Genomic DNA, 21,693 nt, shown 5'->3' on the forward strand with positions numbered 1-21,693 from the left:
GACCGTGGCGGAAACCGCCAACAAAGACAGCCACTTTAACACACCGCCCGCCACGGCGGTACAGACCAGCAGCGCGGCGGTCACCGCCAACAGACAGGCGGAACACAATGTACCGCCCATAGTATCACAACCCGCCAATCCGCCACCTTTTCCGGGGCGTATTCACCGTGGATAAAAACACGGCGGAAACAGCTTTTGCTATGGGAAAACGCTCACCTGAACACATCCCACGAGGAACGAGGACTCCATGGAGCCGGAACTCCAAATACTCCCTGCCCTTGTCTTTCTGCTCCTCTACGACCATCATCTACGTAGGCGCCAAAGACAACGGTGAGTACTGCACCTACGACATGGGGGGGGCAAAAGTTAGGGGGACACCCACCAAACACCCCCACCCCCACCCTCACATATTACAACATACACACCAATGCATCCACAAAAACCACAGTAACAACCCACAATCCCCCCGGAAGAATGAAAAGACAAAGCGAAACCGTTCAAACATTGTAATGTTGCAATATACATGTCTTACAAAAATATACAGATATATACGAAAATCAGTCAGAAATATATACATCACGAGAAGTAGTGCAGATATGTACATAACAATGTCCGTGCACCAACAGTCCAAAAATGCATGTGCGAGGCCCACAAAAGATACCTGACCATAAAGCCCACAAAAGATACCTGACCATAATCGGAGCGAACACTGCCGGGGTATCAGATAGAAATACTACAGGCACCTCAGGGGGAAGGGAAGGGGGGCACCTCAGCCGGATTACTGCAAAGCCAGATCCACAACGGGGCTCCATGCCCATTGATGTATCCTGGGGAGTGCAAAGCCACAGTCTCTCAAGTCTCTACAGTGGGTGGGGTGCCCACTTTGAAATCCTGGGGAGTGCAAAGCCACAGTCTCTCAAGTCTCTACAGTGGGTGGGGTGCCCACTGTGCCATCCTGGGGAGTGCAAAGCCACAGTCTCTCAAGTCTCTACAGTGGGTGGGGTGCCCACCGTGCCATCCTGGGGAGTGCAAAGCCACAGTCTCTCAAGTCGATAACATTCTTCACTGGTTCTGGGGGGGACTGGTGCCCAGAGTGCCTCATCCTGTGCAGGACTGAGGTAGTGGATGCATCTCTCCACTGGTTCTGGAGGGGGACTGGTGCCCAGACTGGATGAGTCTCCCCGTGAAAGTTCCTGTCCTGTCACTGTCCCAGCTGCACATGGGATAATTCTGAACTTAATGATAACAGGGAGTTCCTAACCCAACAGAAATTCACGAAGTTACAAAAAGACATTGCGAGGTTCAGTCGTGACAAAGTGTACCCCTACATCACATCACAGATGACTTCACTACCGAGATACCTCCCTCCTCTTCTGATGAATCATCTACATCAATGAAGAAACCACGGAAATATAGTAATAGCTCTTCATCCGATGTTTGGAGTATGGATGATGATGGGACTCATTCCTTTTACCACTACCCCCAATATCCCCCTGGTCACTCACACTACCCCCCTGGACCACCCTTAGCATGGCAACAACCATTCCCATTTTATCAACCTCGTCCCTTACTCCCTTACATGCCTTTTTTAGGCCGCGGCCGTGCCAGGGGAAGAGGCAGAAGAAGAGGAAGAGGGAGAAGGGTGCATTGGGCCCAGGACGAACCACAGATGGTAACCCGCAGCCAAGGGAAGAATCCACCAAACCGGATTTAGTGGTCAACCTTTCATCACGATCGCTTTCCCCTATTGAACTACAGGTCCTGAATAAAGGACTAGGTTTTGTCCCCACCCGAGAGAAGACCCCTTCCGCCTCCATTGTGAAATGTCTCATCTTTTCAGGAAGATTAGATTGCATTTCTTTTTTGAGGATCGGTCTCACCCTGACCATCCCATAGACACTGGCCTCCGCAAACCATCTACCTTCATGCCCCCTACCTCTGCTATGCCCTGCGAAGTACTAGCATTCGAAAAAGCAGTATTAAGTGACCTAGCTTCTTTAAAACCCAAACGGAGTTTCTCCAACATCTCCAATGTTGAAAGAGATGCCCTTCAAGCACTATCCACAGACACGAGTATTGTCATTAAACCTGGGGATAAAGGAGGAGCCACGGTCATAATTAATTCCTCTGACTACAGACAGGAATGCCTACGTCTACTGGGGGATTCGACCTATTACACACAGATCAACACTGATCCAACAAAGAGGTTCCAATCCGAAATACGAGGTATGATCGAGGAAGCACTAGGAAATACCTGGATTTCACGCAATGAGGCTACTTTTTTAGACACCACTAGCCCTCGGATCCCTTATTTCTACTGTCTCCCCAAAATTCATAAGGGCAAGATACCTCCGCCCGGACGCCCTATAGTCTCTGGAATAGGGTCCGTCCTAGAACACCTTTCCACCTTTTGTGACAAATTCCTACAACCGATTGTCCAGTCATCCTCTACCTATTTGAAGGACACCAAAGAAGTCCTCAACCTGATTGCAGTCATCAATTCAACTACTGAAGTACACGCTCTTATCACTCTTGATGTTGAAGCCCTCTACACGAATATCCCACAAGAGGCAACTTTGGAAGTGGTGGAAGCAGCACTACATTCAACCAATCAGACATTAACTTCCCCTGTACATTTTATCATGCACTGCGCCTCTTTAGCCTTGAAAGAAAATTTCTTCCAGTTCGAGGACCTCTTGTTTCATCAGACAGGCGGAACATCGATGGGCAGCACCTTCGCCCCCAGCCTCGCATGTTTGTATATGTTTGACTTCGAATCCAGGTTTATACTCCCTGACATTAACCCTTTTCATACCAACATTAAACTCTGGCGTAGGTATATAGATGACATTTTGATCATATGGCAAGGTGCCTTGTCGGAAGTACAAGCCTTTACCACCTGGATTAATACATTGAATCCCTTTTTGAAATTTACGTCTTCTGTTTCTGCAACAGAGATACCTTTTTTGGACCTCATGATCTGTATTGATGGTGGCAAATTGTATACCCACACTTACCAAAAAACCACAGACCGTAATAGTCTCCTCATGTATGAGAGTCACCATCCTAAGGCACTGAGAGACAACCTTCCTTACGGCCAGTTCCTCCGACTACGACGGAACTGTAGTACCACCCGTTTGTTCAATTCGCAAGCTGATGATCTGACCAACAAACTTTGCAATCGCCATTATCCAGACAAGGTGGTGAGGACAGCCTTTAAACGGGCCAAATCCTGTAATAGAGACATTTTACTAGCTACTACTTCACATGACCCAGACCCAAAGCTCACGTGTGTATCGACTTTCACTCCTCTATCTAACACCATCAAAAGAGTTGTGAACAAGAGATGGTCTATTCTATGTAGTGGTGGTACACAGATTTCTAAACCTTTATTTGCCTTTAAACGCACTACCAAGTAAAAGATCTACTTGTCCACACCAGACCCCGCCCCATTCAATCACCCCCCTATTCACAAACACTATGGGGCATTCCTCCTGTGGCCGGGCATTTCCCTTGTGGTACCTGTAATATATGCACCTTGACTAAACGATTAAAATCCATCGAATTTGATTCTATAGGCCTTTGGCATTTAGCCAAACACACGAATTGTAACACAAAGAATTGTGTTTATATGATCACCTGCCCCTGCGAATTACAATATAAAGGCATGACCACAAGAGCAGTGAAACTTAGAATTAATGAACATCGCAGCAACATCAGATGTGGCTGGACAACGACCAAACTGGCTTTACACTTTCTTGACAAGAGACATAGCCCTGACGACATGTGGTGGGTAGTACTACAAATTGACTCACGTAACACACCTAACTCTCTTTTTGAGTTAGAACAACGATGGGTGTTTAAGTTACGCACTCATGTGATTGGCCTAAACGATGACATTCCTTGGAACTGTCTATCTAAATAACTCTCCTGTATACGTTTTAGACTAGTGGAGTTATTAGTGCTGGTTTCCATTAACTTGTCCCCTTTGACTTTGCACTTTCAGTATCCTTTGTCTTATCCTTGCGATTCATAACTTATTTGGAATGACCGTTTTTGCTATGATTAATTCATTCTCAGTTTGTGACAAAATGGATCCAGTGCTTGATCCCTTGGCACTATTCCCCTCTTGAGTACTATTATTTATCTCACGAATCTGTGCTCTGATTTATTCATGTATATTATATTTTTTTATCCAATTTCCCTTGTTGGTTCCCGGTCTTGGTTCAAGTCTTTCTTCACTATCGGGCATTCTCAGACCAACGCTTCCGTGTTGCCTGACTGCCTGACCCTGCCGGAAACACTGCCCTCCTCCTTCCGGCTCGTTGCACTTTTCATACGTCCCAGCCCGGGTTCCTCTACTTTTCGGGAACCACAGACCAGGGTAGGTTACCGCCTGGTCATTGCCTCCGTACAAAGTAAGTGCCTCGCCGCCTTTTACCTACGATTTCCGAGTCCCGTTTACTTTTCCGGGATTCGGCCTGACACACGTTCGTTGCGCTCTTCGTGAGAGGCAACATTCTGTATATCCTCTCCGGCACTCTGTACCGTTCTACCCACTCCCTTGTAGTCCATAACTGTGAGACGGTGCAGTGACTTAGGAGACTCAAACCCCCCCCATCTTTACTGCGATCCACCATAGGGTTAGTACATGTTATTTAGCCCTCATATTAACATAGATATGTTATATCACTCCTTGGACTCCTTGTTGTTTAGCCCTTGTTTGACCAGTACAGAACCATAGTCTGCACTGTTGTTTCTTACACTTTTCATGGACTCACTGTCCCTCATTACTGACCATGAGTTATCTGACTACAACCTAGCATTTATTTCTCTTAATATTCACGTTTGAGTTTTTACGTCTGCTATGATAGTTCTAATTGAGAACTCATCATTATTTTCACTCCAGACCTCTATGTTACTAGACATTTGAGATACTCGAGTGGGTAATCTACCTATCTTTAAATTTTGTGTTTCATATCCCCTTCTTAGACGTCAGTTAGCGCTGGACCATTGGTCTGTGTATTCCTAGGATGCTTGTCTTCAAGTTTGGGACGGTAAGCTTGTGTTCACAAGCATTTGCATGTGTGTTGTTCACGAGTTGACACTTTCACTGTACAGCACGGTCGCCTTCTTTCCCCATTATATATATGAGTCATGTCTTGGGCTTAATTGAGTATAACCTTTGTACTTCTTTTTGCAGGGCATGAGCCAGGATCTATTGGTTCCATATTCATGTAAGTGATTGTTTCTCCCCCCAGCTAATTGTTGGCTCATAGTAACTTGTATATCTTGTTAGGAAATATATGTGGCCCTCATTATTATTCAGGAGATACACATAGTTACATAAGGTCTTGATGAAGCATCACTGGATCCGTTCAGACCACCAGGATGCGAAACATGTTGACCCATGAGAGGGTAGATTTTGGATAATTTCCAGACTTCTCTCTTTGATTTATACACCTTTTCACTATAAGAGTGATTGATCCTAGTTTCTTGATTCACTCTTCTGACTCTATTTTTAACCTTGGCCCTGACCGTCCATCTGGTCTAATAAAATTTACTGGCTCAGTGGCGGTTTTGAGAGTCAATTTTAAACCACATTCTTCTCTAATCTCCGTTGACACTGTATTCTCTTTTGGGGTCACGGCACCACCACAAAAAAAGATCTCCGGCAAAGAGCCCCCCCATCAGGGGTGGTGCCCGTCAGACATTGCAGCGCCGGTCTGAGGAGGAGCATGGCCTATGATGAAGCATGACACCTTATGGGTGTGTGAGGCCTCTTGCTCCTAGAATCTAGGAACCCGGTCACTTCTTTCTGTTTTACATGGTTGGAACAGTGTATTATTTATTTTTGATTTTTCATGGGATAAGGATGCCTGATGTGGCGGTCTATTCATTCCTACCCGGTCTTTGCCCTGTCCAGCGGTCTTCACCATGGCGGTCTTTGCCCTGTTCAGCGGTGCTTTGCCATGGCGGTCTCTGGACTGTTCAGCGGTGCTTGCCCTGTTCAGCGGTGCTTTGCCATGGCGGTCTCTGGACTGTTCAGCGGTGCTTTGCCATGGCGGTCTCAGGACTGTTCAGCGGTCTTCACCATGGCGGTCTTTGCCCTGTTCAGCGGTGCTTTGCCATGGCGGTCTTTGCCCTGTTCAGCGGTGCTTTGCCATGGCGGTCTTTGCCCTGTTTAGCGGTCTTCACCATGGCGGTCTTTGCCCTGTTCAGCGGTGCTTTGCCATGGCGGGCCTGGTACGGACATTGGTGTGTGGCATGACGCTCCCTACACTGGGCATTGGTGTATGGCATGACGTTCCATCCTAGCCCACCTGGGCTGTGGCAGCCGGGGCCTCCTGACCAGTGACGAGACTTGGGCCCTCCTGGGCTGTTACTCTGGCGGTGGTCTCCTGACCAGTGACGATACTTGGGCCCTCCTGGGCAATGACTCCGGCTGTGGCGGGGGTCTCCTGACCAGTGACGACGGTGCTGGCGGTTGTGTCTCGACCGCCGGGAATGATGGCGCCCTTCTCCGCCGTGACACACACAACAGGCTGGGCAGACTTCCTCTGGCCCTTCCCCACCTTTGGTGGAGTCACAGCTGACTCTCCAATCCCCTTGGAACCCATGTGAGTTGTTTTTCCACCAGGAGTCTTCACACGGTCCTGTCGTCCACTCTCCAATTTTAGAGCCTTTACAGGGGGTGGGCTGCCAGTGCCTAGGCTCCGGGTCACACTGCCTGCCCTGGTGGCCGGTGCACTCCACAAACCTTGAACAGACACCACTGGTATTGGAGGCTTTTTGGCTGAGGCGCTACGACGGGACTAATGAATTGGAGGGGGGGGTGGGAGCAAAAAGTCAACTTTACAGAGGGACAGTTTCTGACGTACACTGGGATGGGTAGTGGGAGGGGGTCTGGGAGTGGAGGAAGAGGAGGTGGTTGTAGGAGGTGTCACTTTAGGTGTTTTGGGTGCAGGTGAAGGTACTGGAGGTGAGCGGCTTGTGGTGCTGGGTCTACTTGTGCGATTCATGGTGCCTGTAGATGTGGTGCATGCAGGTGTGTGTGTAGACGAGACTGGGAGGGAGGAGGGAGAAGAGGAGGAGGGGGACACAGTGGAGGCAGTGGATGTTGCTGTGTCTGTACGTGGGTGAGGCTTGCATGAGTGCCTGTGGGTCGTGTGGTGCCTATGTTTGCTTGAGCTACTTGTGTGCATGCTGGTCTGTAGGTGTGCTTGGGATGGGCTGGGGTACAGGATATTGGATCTGGGTGGAGGAGGTTGGAGGGGGGAGGCTGGACACAGGGACAATGGCTGCCATCAGTGCTTAGGCCAGAGTTGCAGGGTTCGCTGAAGGACAGCCTGACCAGAATGAATGCCCTCCAGGAATGCATCACGGTGTTGCAACTCTCGTTCTACACCCTGGATGGCATTCACAATGGTAGACTGCCCAACAGTGAGTGACCTGAGGAGGTCAATGGCCTCCTCACTGAGGGCAGCAGGGGTGACTGGGGCAGGCGTTGAGGTGCCTGGGGCGAAGGTGATGCCCACCCTCTTGGGTGAGAGGGCACAGGCGAACGCTGAGGGGCTGCTGGGAGGGCAGTTTCTGGTAGGGGAGGAGGCGGCTGTACCTGTAGAAGTGGGGCGCACAGATGGTGCCGCCACCACAAGGGAGCCCCCATCGGCAAACAAGTCCGTGTTGCTGCTTTGTGATCCGGTGGCCGACGTGAAGCTCCCCTCGCCCTCCGTCCCACTGGTGCATTCAGAGTCCGTGGTGTGGCCCTCCATGGCCATGTGGGATACAGCCCCCTCGTGCTCCGGTGCCACTGTACCTCCGCATGATGACGCTGATGTACAAATGGACAGGGAGAGCAAAAAAAGGGGGGGGGCAGAATAAAGAGAGTTTTAGTGCATGGCATACCGCTACCGTTGGCGGACAACACAGACACAGCAGCCCCCTGCATTTGCGCCGTGCTCCGGCGCTCTGCACATGCAATCTCTGGAATATGGCCTACATGGCAATGGTGGACATCTGCACACATGGATGCCACAGGGGCAACTATACCTGTACTTGACACTCTGCTGAGGTGGGGTAGAGTGCCACGTGGCCTGCATTACGGAGGGGCCTTGCCTACCGAACACGCCCTGGCTTAGGAACACCCACAGCCCACCTCCCCCACCCAGACCCCTCCACTGCGTGCAAAGTCAGCAGAATGTTGTTGTATTCACCCCCTTGTGTCTGCTGTGACACCCTCAAGCGCCCATCCAACTCAGGGTAGGGCACCGCCAGGATCAGGAACATCAGGGGGGTCATGGCGCGACGGGCACCCCTCCCACGTTGGGAGGCCATCCCCAGCTGAGCCTCCGCCGTCTTCTTGCTGCAGTGGCGAATGTCCTCCCATCTTTTCCGGCAGTGGGTGCCCCATCTCTGGTGGGCCCCCAGGGTCCGGACCTCCTTGGCGATGGCACGCCAAATGTTCCTCTTCTGGTGGGCGCTGACCTACATGACATGCACAAGGAAAGAGGATCAGTCATTATCAACTGCACTGTTGATGTGAGTGGCCCCCTCCCTACTCCGGACATGTGGCCCATTCATTCCCATGCATTGATGTTCTATGAACTCTGTCCCCTTCCCTCTTCCAACCAGCCCTCTCCACCCAGGCCTAGCCCATACAACGTGCTCCCTGTGTACTAACCTGTTGGTCTGGAGGACCGTCGAGTAGAGTGTACTGGGGGAGGACCCCGTCTACCAGTTTCTCCAACTCCTGTGCAGTGAAGGCAGGGGCCCTTTCCCCAGACGCAGCAGCCATCGTCGCTTCCAGACCGAGGTCACAGCAGCACTTGCAGTGTAGGTCCTCTCCTGTCGAAGGTCAGGTATCTAGTGATTTAACAGATAGAAAATGGCGGTGACGTCCGCGGCGGTGCGCATCATCACCGCCGGCGCACCTGTTCATTGGCTCCTGGGACCCATGGGGTCCAATGTTGACCAATGCAGCATTGCGCCGCGGGCTACAACCGCCTACCGCGACGGTGTGCAACGCCAGTGCAGTTACCCCACAATCCAGTTGTCCCAGTTTAGAGGTCAGGCAGCCGCCATTTCAGGGGCCCACATGGCCTCATTTACCTGTGCGTCACACATAGCTAGGCCTACACTCAACACACATACAGGAAGGGTTTTGTGAGTGGTGTAGTCTTGTGTGTAACTGTGGGTACATACCTGGAGGAATAATGCCTGATTCGTCACTGTTGTCCTTCGTAGGCACCGTCAGCTGGGATATGTGAGAAGATGGCGGAATCCTCCGGTGTACCGACCGGTGGTGGACCTGCTGACAATGGAAGAGCGATATGTCATCGTCATCTACCGGTTTGACCGTGTCACAGTCCAGGAACTATGTACCCAGTTGGAACCAGACCTGGGGGCATATTTATACTCCGTTTGCGCCGGAATTGCATCGTTTTTTTTAACGCAATTCCGACGCAAAACTAACTCCATATTTATACTTTGGCGTTAGACGCGTCTAGCACCAAAGTCCATGGAGTTTGCGTCATTTTTTATCGTGGACACCTACTTTGCGTTAATGATATGCAAGGTAGGCATTCACGTCTAAAAAATTTACTCCGAGGCATGTGCGCTGTATTTACACTCCCGGGCAAAATTCACGCCCGGGAGTGGGCGGGTCAAAAAAAATGACGTACGGCCGCTTTTGTGCCGTTTTTTAGCACCTGCATAAGGCAGGCGTTAAGGGACCTGTGGGCTCTGAAGGAGCCCAGAGGTGCCCTCCCATGCCCCCAGGGACACCCCCTGTCACCCTTGCCCACCCCAGGAGGACACCCAAGGCTGGAGGGACCCATCCCAGGGACATTAAGGTAAGTTCAGGTAAGTCATTTTTTTTTTTTTTTTTGGTGGCATAGGGGGGCCTGATTTGTGCCCCCCTACATGCCACTATGCCCAATGACCATGCCCAGGGGACAGAAGTCCCCTGGGCTTGGCCATTGGGCAAGGGGGCATGACTCCTGTCTTTGCTAAGACAGGAGTCATTTCTATGGGGGTTGGGAGTCAGAAAAAATGGCGCAAATCGGGTTGAGGCGAAAAATTTGCCTCAGCCTGACTTGCCCCATTTTTTTACGCCCAAGCCCCATATCCCCCTACGCCGGCGCTGCCTGGTGTACGTCGTTTTTTTCCACGTACACCAGGCAGCGCCGGCGGCTAACGCCGGCTAACGTCATTGATTAAATACGGCGCCCGCATGGCGCTTCAGAATGGCGTTAGCCGGCGCTAATTTTTTTGACGCAAAACTGCATTAGCGCAGTTTTGCGTCAAAAAGTATAAATATGGCCCCTGATGTCACCAATCCGCCTTCCGACTGGAATCCCCCCTGACGTGCAAGTGCTGTCAGTACTCCATTTCCTTGCAAGTGGGTCTTTTCAGACAACAGTGGCCATGGCATCAGGGATGTCCCAGCCTATGTTTTCCAACGTGCTGTCCAGAGTGTTGTCTGCCCTGCTGAAACACGTAAGGAGATACATAATTTTCCATGAGGTGGCAGATTTGCCTACAGTGAAAGGTGACTTCTATGCCCTTGGACATATCCCCAACGTCATAGGTGCCATTGATGGGATCCATGTAGCTCTGGTCCCCCCCAACAGGAGTGAACAGGTGTACAGGAACAGGAAGAGTTATCATTCTATGAATGTACAGATGGTATGTTTGGCAGACCAGTACATCTCCCAGGTAAATGCTATGTTCCTTGGCTCAGTGCATGACGCCTACATCATGCGGAATAGCAGCATCCCTGATATGATGGGTCAACTCCAGAGGCACCGTGTATGGCTATTGGGGGACTCTGGTTACCCCAACCTTTCGTGGTTACCCCAGTGAGGAATCCCAGGACCAGGGCAGAGGAACCCTACAATGAGGCCCATGGGCGTACTAGGAGGGTGGTCGAACGCACCTTCGGCCTCCTGAAGGCCAGGTTCAGGTGCCTCCATATGACAGGTGGATCCCTATTCTACTCACCAAAGAAGGTGTGCCAGATCATCATCGCCTGCTCCATGCTTCATAATTTGGCTTTGCGACGCCAAGTGCCTTTTCTGCAGGAGGATGATCCAGATGACGGTGTTGTAGCAGCTGTTGAGCCTGTGGAGCCTGTGGACAGTGATGAGGAGGAAGCTGAGGAAGAAGACAATGACAACAGGGAGTCACTCATACTGCAATATTTCCGGTGACACACAGGTGAGAAAATTTTCATGGTTAACATTACATTAACTTTCACACGTCTACCTCTATCCTGTCTGTTGATTTCTACCAGTATTTGGTAACTGAGTTGAACCTTTCCATTACGGTTTCACAGGTGTGGTTACCAACGTGTCATCTGCTTGCATCCTTCAAGGACTTGTGATGTGTGACATAGGTATGTTAGCCTTACAATAGGAAACGCATTATGACACTGTGATTGATAATACATATTTACTAAATCACAGACTGACTCCAGATTGTTTTGTGTTTCAAGGGTGTTTATTGAAGTGCTCAGAAATGGGAGGGGGTTGTAAAATGAGGATGGGTGATGGTGGAGGAATGACCATGGCAGAGTCCAGTCTATTAGTCTCACAGGTGCACTGCCCATCTGGGCATAGGAAGTGGAGCTGGGGCAGTTTAAGTATGGACAGGGTAACAAGGTGGGATAGTGGGAGGACAAACAGGGTGGTCTCATTTCCTGGCGGGGGTCTTGCCATCTTGCTCTGTCCTGTTCCTGGATCTCAGGGACCGCTTGCGTGGTGGTTGTCCGTCTGCAGGGGGTGGGGAGCTGTTGGGGTGGTCCTGTGGCGGGGCGTCCTGTCCACTAGCGCCGGCGGAGGTGGTGGGCAGTTCATCATCCTGGCTAGTGTCAGGGGCCCCTTCGAGTGCCACGGTGTCCCTCAAGGTCTGCTGTATGTCCTTCAGCACCCCTACGATGGTGCCCAAGGCGGAGCTGATGGTCCTGAGCTCCTCCCTGAACCCCACATACTGTTCCTCCTGCAGCCGTAGGGACTCCTGCAACTTGTCCAGGACCGTCGCCATCGTCTCCTGGAAGTGGTGGTATGCTCCCATGATGGAGGATAGGGCCTCGTGGAGAGTGGGTTCCCTTGGCCTGTCCGCCCCCTGTCGCACGGCAGCCCTCCCAGTTTCCCTGTGTTCCTGTGCCTCCGTCCCCTAGACCGTGTGCCCACTACCACTGCCCCCAGGTCCCTGTTGTTGTTGGGGTGGTGGGTTATCCTGGGTTCCCTGTAGAGGTGGACACACCGCTGATTGACCTGTCCTGGGTAGGGAGGTTTGGGCCCGCTGGGTGGGTGCTGTTCTGGTGTTACCAGAGGGTGGAAGGTCGGTGTTGGGCTATGCCTGTGCAAGGGGAACTGACTGTCCCGAGGCCCACGATGGTCTGGGCTGGTCATCAGGATCCAGTAGGGCAGAGCTGCTATCGTCACTGTGGGCCTCTTCTGGGGGTGGAGTGGTGTTGTCTGGACCCTCTGGTGTGGTAACGGTCCTTCAGGTTCCTGCAGGGGCATAAGAGCATGATTATTGCAGGTCTGTGTGTAATGGTGTGCAATGGGTGGGTGAGCGTGTACCCCAGTGCAACCATTCCTGTGTGGGAGCTTGTGTGATGGTGGTTTAGGGGGTTGGATGGGTATGTGCAGTGGGCATGCTTTAGTGCTGGGTGTCCATGCTTAGTTGTGTCATGCAGGGCTTGGTGTTGGGATGTGTGGTTTGTGTTATTAGTACATTAGTGAGGAGTTGGAGTGAAATGGGAGGGTGTGAGGGTGGGGGTGTGTGATAGCATGCAGGTGGTTGGGGGATATGTTAGTTAAGATTTGACTTACCAGTGTCCCATCCTCCACCGACTCCTGCGAGGCCCTCTGGATGCATGATGGTCAAGACTTGCTCCTCCCATGTTGTTAGTTGTGGGGGAGAAGGTGGGGGTCCGCCGCCAGTCCGCTGAACCGCGATGTTGTGCCTGGAGACCGTTGAACGCACCTTCCCCCATAGGTCGTTCCACCTCTTCCTGATGTCCTCCCTATTTCTTTGGTGCTGTCCCACGGCGTTGACCCTGTCCACGATTCTTCGCCATAGCTCCATCTTCCTGGCTATTGATGTGTGCTGTACCTGTGAGCCAAATAGCTGTGGCTCTACCCGAATGATTTCCTCCACCATGACCCTGAGCTCCTCCTCGGAGAAGCGGGGGTGTCTTTGGCGTGACATGGGGTGGTGTGTTTGATGTGTGGGGCGGTGTGAGTGTTGATGTGTGTGGTGATGTGTAGTGGTGTGTGGTGTTTTGTGCATGGGTGGGGTGATGGTGTTGTGTGCCTCTGTATGGTGGTGTTGTCTTGGCTGTGCAATCTCTCTGGCCTTCTCTCTGTATTTGTGGTCGTAGGGGTTTGTGGGTGATGTGGGTGTGTGTTTTATATTGTGTTGGGTGTGTGAGAGTGGTGTTTGTATGTGTATCAGGTGTGTGTATTTTCAATTGTCCAATGTGGCGGTGTTTTGGAGATGTGTGTGTATTTTGAGCGCGGCGGTGTGTACCGCCAATGGAAAGACCGCCATGTGGATTCGTGGGTCGTGATAGCATGGGCGTGTTTCTGTTGGCGTGACGGTGGAGGATTTGTTATCGCCAGTTTATCACTGACCTTTGGTGTGGCGGAGTTGTGTGGGTGTCTGAATTTCGGCGGATTTCGAGATGTGTGTCATAATAGCTGTGGCGGTATTCCGCAGCCGCAGCAGTGTATTGGCGGTCTTCTGCACAGCGGTAAGCGGCTTTTACCACCAATGTTGTAATGACCCCCTAAGTGCCTTATTTATAGTTTGGTGGATGGTATACTTCGGGCCAGATTTAGATATTGACGGATGGTTACTCCATCACAGTGACGGACATCCTATCCATCAAAATGCAGATCCCATTACGTCCTATGGGATTTAGATTTGGGAGGGTGGGATCTGTCAGCATTGTGGAGTAATCCATCCACCAATATCTAAATCAGGCCCTTAGTTATAAACATGACTGATATCCTGTCTGCCATATTATAAGTGCATTCTATCCTATTGCATTTGAAATACTGCAGATGGGGTGTCTATTATATGATAGTGTTAACGTGTTCCTTTATGATAAATTATTTCACATTAGGACTCGTTTTAGGCCAATGAATCTTTTTGACCCAGTTGAGAGGCAGCTTAGGATGAGATAGCTAATCAATATGTCAATCAATACGTCAATAATGTCATCAATATTTATTACTACAATGCATTTTACTTTAGTCAAAGACATTAATCAACTCAAGACATCACCATAACCTTTCAGTCATGAATAACCACACCAGTTTAGTAGAATTTTATGAGTTTTATTCCCTATTGATTACAATTCTAAAAGCAGGTTTGTCAATCTCAAAAGCAAAAGCACTCAATAACATTTTCATAATTTGGCAACTCCAATAAGACTTAACCAAAGCAAGGAATGCAATTATTAGAGCATAACATAGCGTCAACATAGATCAACTTTAGCAGAGTGTCATTACCGCGTTAGTTCAACAAAGCATGGATTCAGTCATTTGTCTATTTTGCATCGGTTTAGTGAACCCCTGTACTAACCGCTGATTAGCATAGGCATGTTGGGCTTCATGCAAACAATTTAGAACACCAATTTGGAAAACATCTAGCTATAGTATCTCTCAAAAGTAAGCAGTTGGTACCTAGAAAGGAAACGCAAACAGACAAATCACAATTTTTATTGTCATAGTTACCCTTCAAGGTTTAGGTCAGCACTCAGGTTCAGTCTTCGTCTTCAGGACATCAGTTGATTTGCCATCAGTCAAAACTCAGCTTTGGGGAAAAGTGGCACTTCCCTCATAAGGACGTAAAGTGTAAAAGGGGTAGACTAAGGACAAGGATGGTTCTAAGTAAAATCAGCAAAGTCACTAGGCAAAGTGACAAAGTCTCTGGATCATCTCAAATCGCATCAGCATCTCCCTAACTAACTCTCCTGGTCTCCTGCTCCATAATTCTCTAATTTACTTCCTGGTGACAGGGGTTTTTATCCCCTTTTCGTTGTACATTCCCTAAAACTGGATTGGGCACATGTTGCACCCCACTATCTTTAGCCAATTAAAAAACAGATTATGTCATAAGGTTTTCACCCCACACTAGTTCTCAGACATTTTATCGGTCCATATAATTGACGTCTTCAGAGTTAGCATGTCCGGTATGATTTCATCCTTCTGTAATTTCTTTGCACATTTTCGGTCAGTAGCTTCATTGTCTGTACCTGTTTGAACGACCTTGTACATTATACTAATCTACACTGTTGCATTTTAAGTCTACAAGCAATATGAATTTCATGAGAACGAATCTACTATAGTTACATTCAACTTCTAGTTTGAAGGAAAAAAACAAAAGTTCATGGCCTTTTGCGAGTCAGCACACTGAACGTTTAGAAAACACATTTAATATGAGAGCCTGGCAGCTAGGCCTCGACTCATGCTAACTAAGGCCTACAAGAGTTATTTAGCAAAACTTCAATAACAATCATTAATAATTAGTACAAAACTATTTAAATGCAATATTTCATAAAAATGTGTAATTTTCGTTAGTCCCCGTATACAAAGGCGGCCACTCCCGGTGGTCACATTTCCAGTGCATTTTTGTTTTAGCAAAATATATTAATACAATTTCTATGTGACATGATCACACATTAGTTCTTAAACATTTCATGTTAATTTAGATTATATAAGCTACACTCTCTCAATAGTATCCCATCTGCCAAACTTCAAATTAGGCAAATAGGTGGATAGAATCCTCATCTGGCACTTTTAACATCTATACATCAAAGGTATTGATTCTAATATAGCATATTCTCGGAGGCACCTGGATTCTCTTGAGGCGTAGTATGAGAGACTTGAAGGCCAACTGAACCACACCCCTAACTTGCGTCAAGAAATGTGGATCCATTATCAGAGGACCATTAAGTTGGAAAATGATAAAGGAGTCACATTTTTCCCAGAAAATAGTTGAGGTGCTATTAAGTGCTTTGTGTAGTGCTATCTTCCAGGCCTGGGAAACCCCACAGTCTCAGGTATATCCTGAGAAGCAGATTTTGCATTGCCTCATAATCACATGCTTTTTCTGCCACCAAGAGGCCAACAAGTCAGCCACAAACATGGCCCTCATCAGTTTGGAGCACCCAACATTCATATTATGGCAGAGGTCTATCAGGGTACGAACCTGAACATGAAAAAAACTTAATATGGCCTTGCTGCCTCTTCTTAAGAAGGGGAGGTTCAGACAATATGATGAAATCAAATAAAGACACAAAGCTTTACACTTCTAGGCCTTTGAAAGATCAAAGCTTCCAGGGCACTTGGTAGCAGACTCACTATAACAGCCCCGGATATCCCACAGTGTTTCCTAGCTATCCCCATCAGACTGAATTAAGCAGGAAAGCTAGTACCCAAGAGAATCCATCCAAGTAGGAGTGCAAACATATAGAGGCCCATAATTTCAAACAGGACCAGAAACGTAATGCAAGGGAAAGGAAGAGGAGTTCATAGCATACATACAATCAATGGGGTAGGGGTACCTTACCAGAGTAAGGAAACTAGGAGTGAAGCCCCGATTAGGGTAGCTTAACATCTGTCAGGATAAACAAGTTCGCTTTGTCTGCCACTCAACGGATCAGATCAGGTGTCCCATACCTAGTCAAAATTTGCCATCAGACCATTCATCTTATAGATAGCTCACAGTCGCTACTATCACCACTTCAGTCAGCCATTCATTTATGGTCAGAACTAATAGCTTCCTCAAGGATACAGGTTTTCACAACTGCCAACAAATTACGCCTATGGTTGGAGGGGACCACATTGCCTAAGATGTTATGTACTGTTGACAAGCTGTTATGGGAAGGGTGACATCAATGGAGGACAGCAGCAACCAATTCATAACTGGCAGGGTTGCATATTAAGCAAAAGCCAGCTAATATGAGTAAGATCACATGTACCCTGTATACATCTCCAGCAGTTGGGATCGTATAGGAGCTTAGAACTTTACTGGCATTGTGGGAACCAATGCAAATTGATGAACATTTTGAAATACGATGATGCCTACTGGTGAAGTTGGGGTAAAATAATTAGGTAATCTCACCTTAGCTTTCCAATCTGACCACACTGCAGGATCTTTGGCACCTAAAATTAAGTAAACTATGTTGTTTCCTTTTCCCTTAAAGTTTGTAAGTACATAGCAATTGGCTAGATATCTGTGAATCCCTTTCCATGGACTGGAAATGTTATAATTTTCTGTTGAGAAAAGCAGTATCATCAAAATCCATTTTCTGTGTGCTCCTACGACACAATGACCTATTTACATTTGACTAAATTATCAGTTAATTTAGGTAAAAGCATTGAAAAATATTTTGCACTTTTTTGGATTGCATTTAATGACAAGTGACAATTAATGAGTAATACATGCAAGGATGGTGACATGTTTAAGTCCCCACAAAGAGGGTTCTGTGCACATGAACAAACAGCAACATATTTACAGATTTGAAGCAGGATCAGGTATTCTACGTTTTCTTAACGTTTTCCTGTTAATTTCTTTTTTTTTTTTTAAACACTGGGAAAGGCTAGTCCCTACAAGGATGGTAACATGTCTGTTACTGTCCTTGTGGGGTCTTGGGTGTGATAAGTAATGCTGTGGTGACTGGATTGTACTGTCTAAATGATAGAATTGAATTTAGGAACATCTGTCAGTTATCAACTTTTTTTTTTTTTTAATTGCCATGTGGGACCTGCATTTCATTAAGTGTGTTCATATTTTTGATCAGGTCTGCCTCTGTAGACAGGATGCAGTACTGCAATCTTAAACACATTTTCCATTTAAACAGTTAGCTTACCAGAAACACTACCAGTAGAAAGGACAGACACTTCAAAGGAAAAGCTGCATAACCGCGTGTTTATCCAAATATTTGTAAAACAAATCAACATTTTAGAAAACACTTTTTGTATGCAAAGCATTTAATTTGTTCTATATCTCACAAATGATTGAAGGAAAAAAACTACAGCAGGAATGAAGACTTAACCAATACGGACAAAAAAAAAAAAAAAAAATCATCCGAGTTGAGCCACCCCCCAGCGGCCCTACTGTTGAGACAAACAATGTACTCCAATTCCATCAAACAAAGTCTCTTTCCCAGTCACCTCTCCCCGTCAAAATCACTGTCTATGCGAAAAAAATAAAAATAAAAGTGTCACAATTCTGAGAATGTTTCTCCATAGAAAGTTTTGCCAATGGTTACGTTTGATCACCTTGCCCAATCGCTCTCAAATGTTCTAAGATTGACTTTTTTTTCTGGAAAAATTGTGCTACCCACATAACTAAGGTCAGTGTCTAGTCAGCACAATATATATATATGAAAATAACTGTTGCATGTAATGAACTTAACAAATGGTAAGCTGAGAAAGATAGATAACACAAGATTTAACATTCCTGAATGCCTCACATTTTCCAAATCTGTAAAAGGCATTTTATTCAGAAGGTCAGCCCTTGTGTTTCATACTCCTGTAACTGAACTATAATGAGTTTGAGACCTTGCCTTCCGAAGGGTAATTTGTGGGTATTGAGACACCTTTTTTCCTATTATCAGATTTATCAGATGCCAATGTTAAGTAGAATTGAGAACATGATCACTAGATTCTGCATTACACGTGGTTATCAATCTCACCTGGTGATTCTTTCAGGGTGTTGGCCAAAATCTGCGTTTAGTTTGGTAATTTCTTCACAACTCTGCTCCAACTCCATTTTGGCATACTTTAATAGAATACGCAGCATGCTCCTACAGGCTGAAGCCAAAAGTATTGACCATTCTTCTAATAATTTGGGATTAGGATTCTGACATGTAGAAGTTAACAATCTGTGTAGTTCCCTTGGTACTCTCCCAACCTCAATGTAATTGTCCAAAGAGGTGGTCTCCCACCACCTGTTGATCTTTAGTAACTTCATAGTCTAACACCCCCCTTTATGCATATAGTGAAAAAGATGTTGTCTCAAGGTTTTAGCAGTCTCATTCCCACAACTAGCCACTCCTTCATTACTGGGTATGACAGTGTCTTATGGAATAGGGTACATGCCACTTCAGCACATTTTATGTATTCCTCATCCATATCTCCTCTGTGCAAAGCAGTTACAACTTTGTTTCACAAAATCCCAAATTTACCCAACCGGACTTCTGCCATACTCCGTGTGGCCAAACGAGAGAACCCCAGTCATCCTATAATGCTCCTATTATCATTAAGAAAGTGCAACATGTTAAATGTTCCCAGTTCAAACCAACACTGGTCAAAGCTGCATACCGAACTCCTTCAGAAGCGGTTACTAAATGGATGGGGAACCTGGCATTAAGTAAACTTCTTAGTACAATGTAGTTATCAGGAAGCATACCACATTCCCAGTCCCCAGCATGTGTTTGTACAAAACTTTAGAAATTTGCAAGTTAGAGTTCTCAACTCATGCCCTTGCCATGCACTAGTAATTACCCACAAATTATGGCACTTATTACATCTTTGAGTACATCATTGATAATATCAATGTAATATGTGCAGTAAAATTTGATGGAAAAACTGCATGGCAAGGCCATGAGTTAAGGTTACCGTAAGACAAGAGTTCCAGTTAGCTGAGAACTCCAACTGTAACTGGTGAATTTAGGGTTTTGAACATTTAGAATGTGAGACTAATTGTAACAACTATACAAAATTGTTTTTTTTTTCCAGTGAATTTCATTTTTTTTTTTTTTTTTTAACGTACAAGCCAAGCACTGCCCACATGGCCTTTGGCCATGCATGCTGGCAGTTGGCCACAGGGCCTGGCCTACAGCCAACCCCCTACAACCAACCAACCCTTATACCATGCACAGCCTTCACCCATGTGAGCAGAGGTTGCACACAAGGCCTGGCTGAGTTGTGAGGCCTCGGAGTATGAGGACAGGTGTGATAGGGTCTATCTGGAGGTGAGTGGCTGTCAGATTGCCTGTCTAGGTGTGAAAGGGCATACATCAGTGTTTTAGTGGGTGTGTCAGGGGGTCTGAGTATCTGAGTGGGTGGGAGGGTCTGATTGGGACTCCAATAGTGCATTAGTGTCTGAGTGGGCCTGTGAGTGGGAGAATTGACAGAGAAATCGAGGGAGAGATTTTTAGGCTTTGATGTCCAATATATTTAGAATGATATATTTCTATCCAAATTAAAAAGTATACTTTTTTTAAATAATAATAATAATAATAATAATAATAATAATAATAATAATAATAATAATAATAATAAGTCCAGCTGGACTCTAACCCCCCCACCCCCAAAGCTCAGTGTGAAGTACTCCCCCACAGTACTCTTGTTTATTTTTTGATAAAATGTCCTTTACAGCCTACTTGATGCCGCAGAGGAAGCCTGAGAGCTTCCCCTGCAGTGCCATTGCTTCAGCAAGCATGGAGCTGCTTTTACAGCAGCTCTGTGCTTGAAGCATTTCACCTGTGAAAGCTCAGCTGTGACAGTGGGGCCGGCTTTAAAAAGGTCCCGCTGTCAAGCAGAGTGTTTGCTGTGGCTTGGCTGCAGCGAAGCCACAGCAAACAGCTATGTCCTGGGGCTGGTTGGCACTGCACTCCACTCCCCTTCCCTCCCCTCCACCCTCAAACATAGCAGGGCCATCAGTGGTTCAAGGAAGGGGGGCCTCTTGGCCCCCTCCAACTTGGACATTGCCCTAGGGAGGTAGCTCCTTATCTTTTTCGTTTCCCTATGTCTATATATGTGTTGGCCTTACATTTCTCAGAAACTACTGAACGGGTTTGCACCATATCACAGAAAGCGTGATCTGCAAAACAGAATCTAGCTTTGTGCTAAATTTGGTGTAATTCCGTTCAGAGGTCAGGCTGTAGGTGTGTCTAGAATTCCTATAGAAAAATGAATGGGGAAAAAGCGTTTTGGCACCCCCCCTTTGTCTTGGACCCAGCTTGACAGATCACCCTGAAACATTTAAGACAGAAGCTGAACTTAGCAAAATCTAAATTTTGAAAATTGTGAAGATTTGTCAAGCCATGTCAAAGATATAGGCAAAACAAAAAACACTTTCTATAGAAACTAGGTCCTACCTATAACTACCTAGTGGCGACTGCCACTAGGAGATTATATCTCAGTTTATTATAATATTTCTAATGACCCCCCGATCTTAGTACATCTGATATTCACGTTTCATGGTTTGAAAAGCCCAAGTTCTTGTTTAACAAAATAAAATAGGTTTCTTCAACCCCTCTTCCGCTGCTCCGTTTTCATTTCAGGTTTCTTTTTGTGAATTGTTTCAAACCAAAGAAAGAGCGCAGTCTGTGGTAGGATTTCCAGAGATTATGGTGGTGTCCTACATTTTTGTGATGTTAAAGCATTGAAATCAGGCCCTTCACACAGATGCAGCTTTACCTGTTGAAGCATGTGAAAGAAGGCATGTGTTTTGATGTGTGCATCTTACCCAATAAACGAGACGAGGCAAAGAGCATGCAGGCTATGAAAGGTGTCCCATGTGCTATGAAGCCCCCTTTGAAGTGAAGAGGGGAGATAGTTAGAGGTTGCAGGACTCCCACTCTGTTTGGTCCCCATGTCTCAGTATGGAGGGAGGTGCAAGGGCACTCTGTGTGCACAGCTAATCAAAGAAGCCCATGTC

Source organism: Pleurodeles waltl, chromosome 8 (assembly GCF_031143425.1).
Source record: "Pleurodeles waltl isolate 20211129_DDA chromosome 8, aPleWal1.hap1.20221129, whole genome shotgun sequence".
In the NCBI taxonomy this organism is placed as follows: Eukaryota; Metazoa; Chordata; class Amphibia; order Caudata; family Salamandridae; genus Pleurodeles; species Pleurodeles waltl.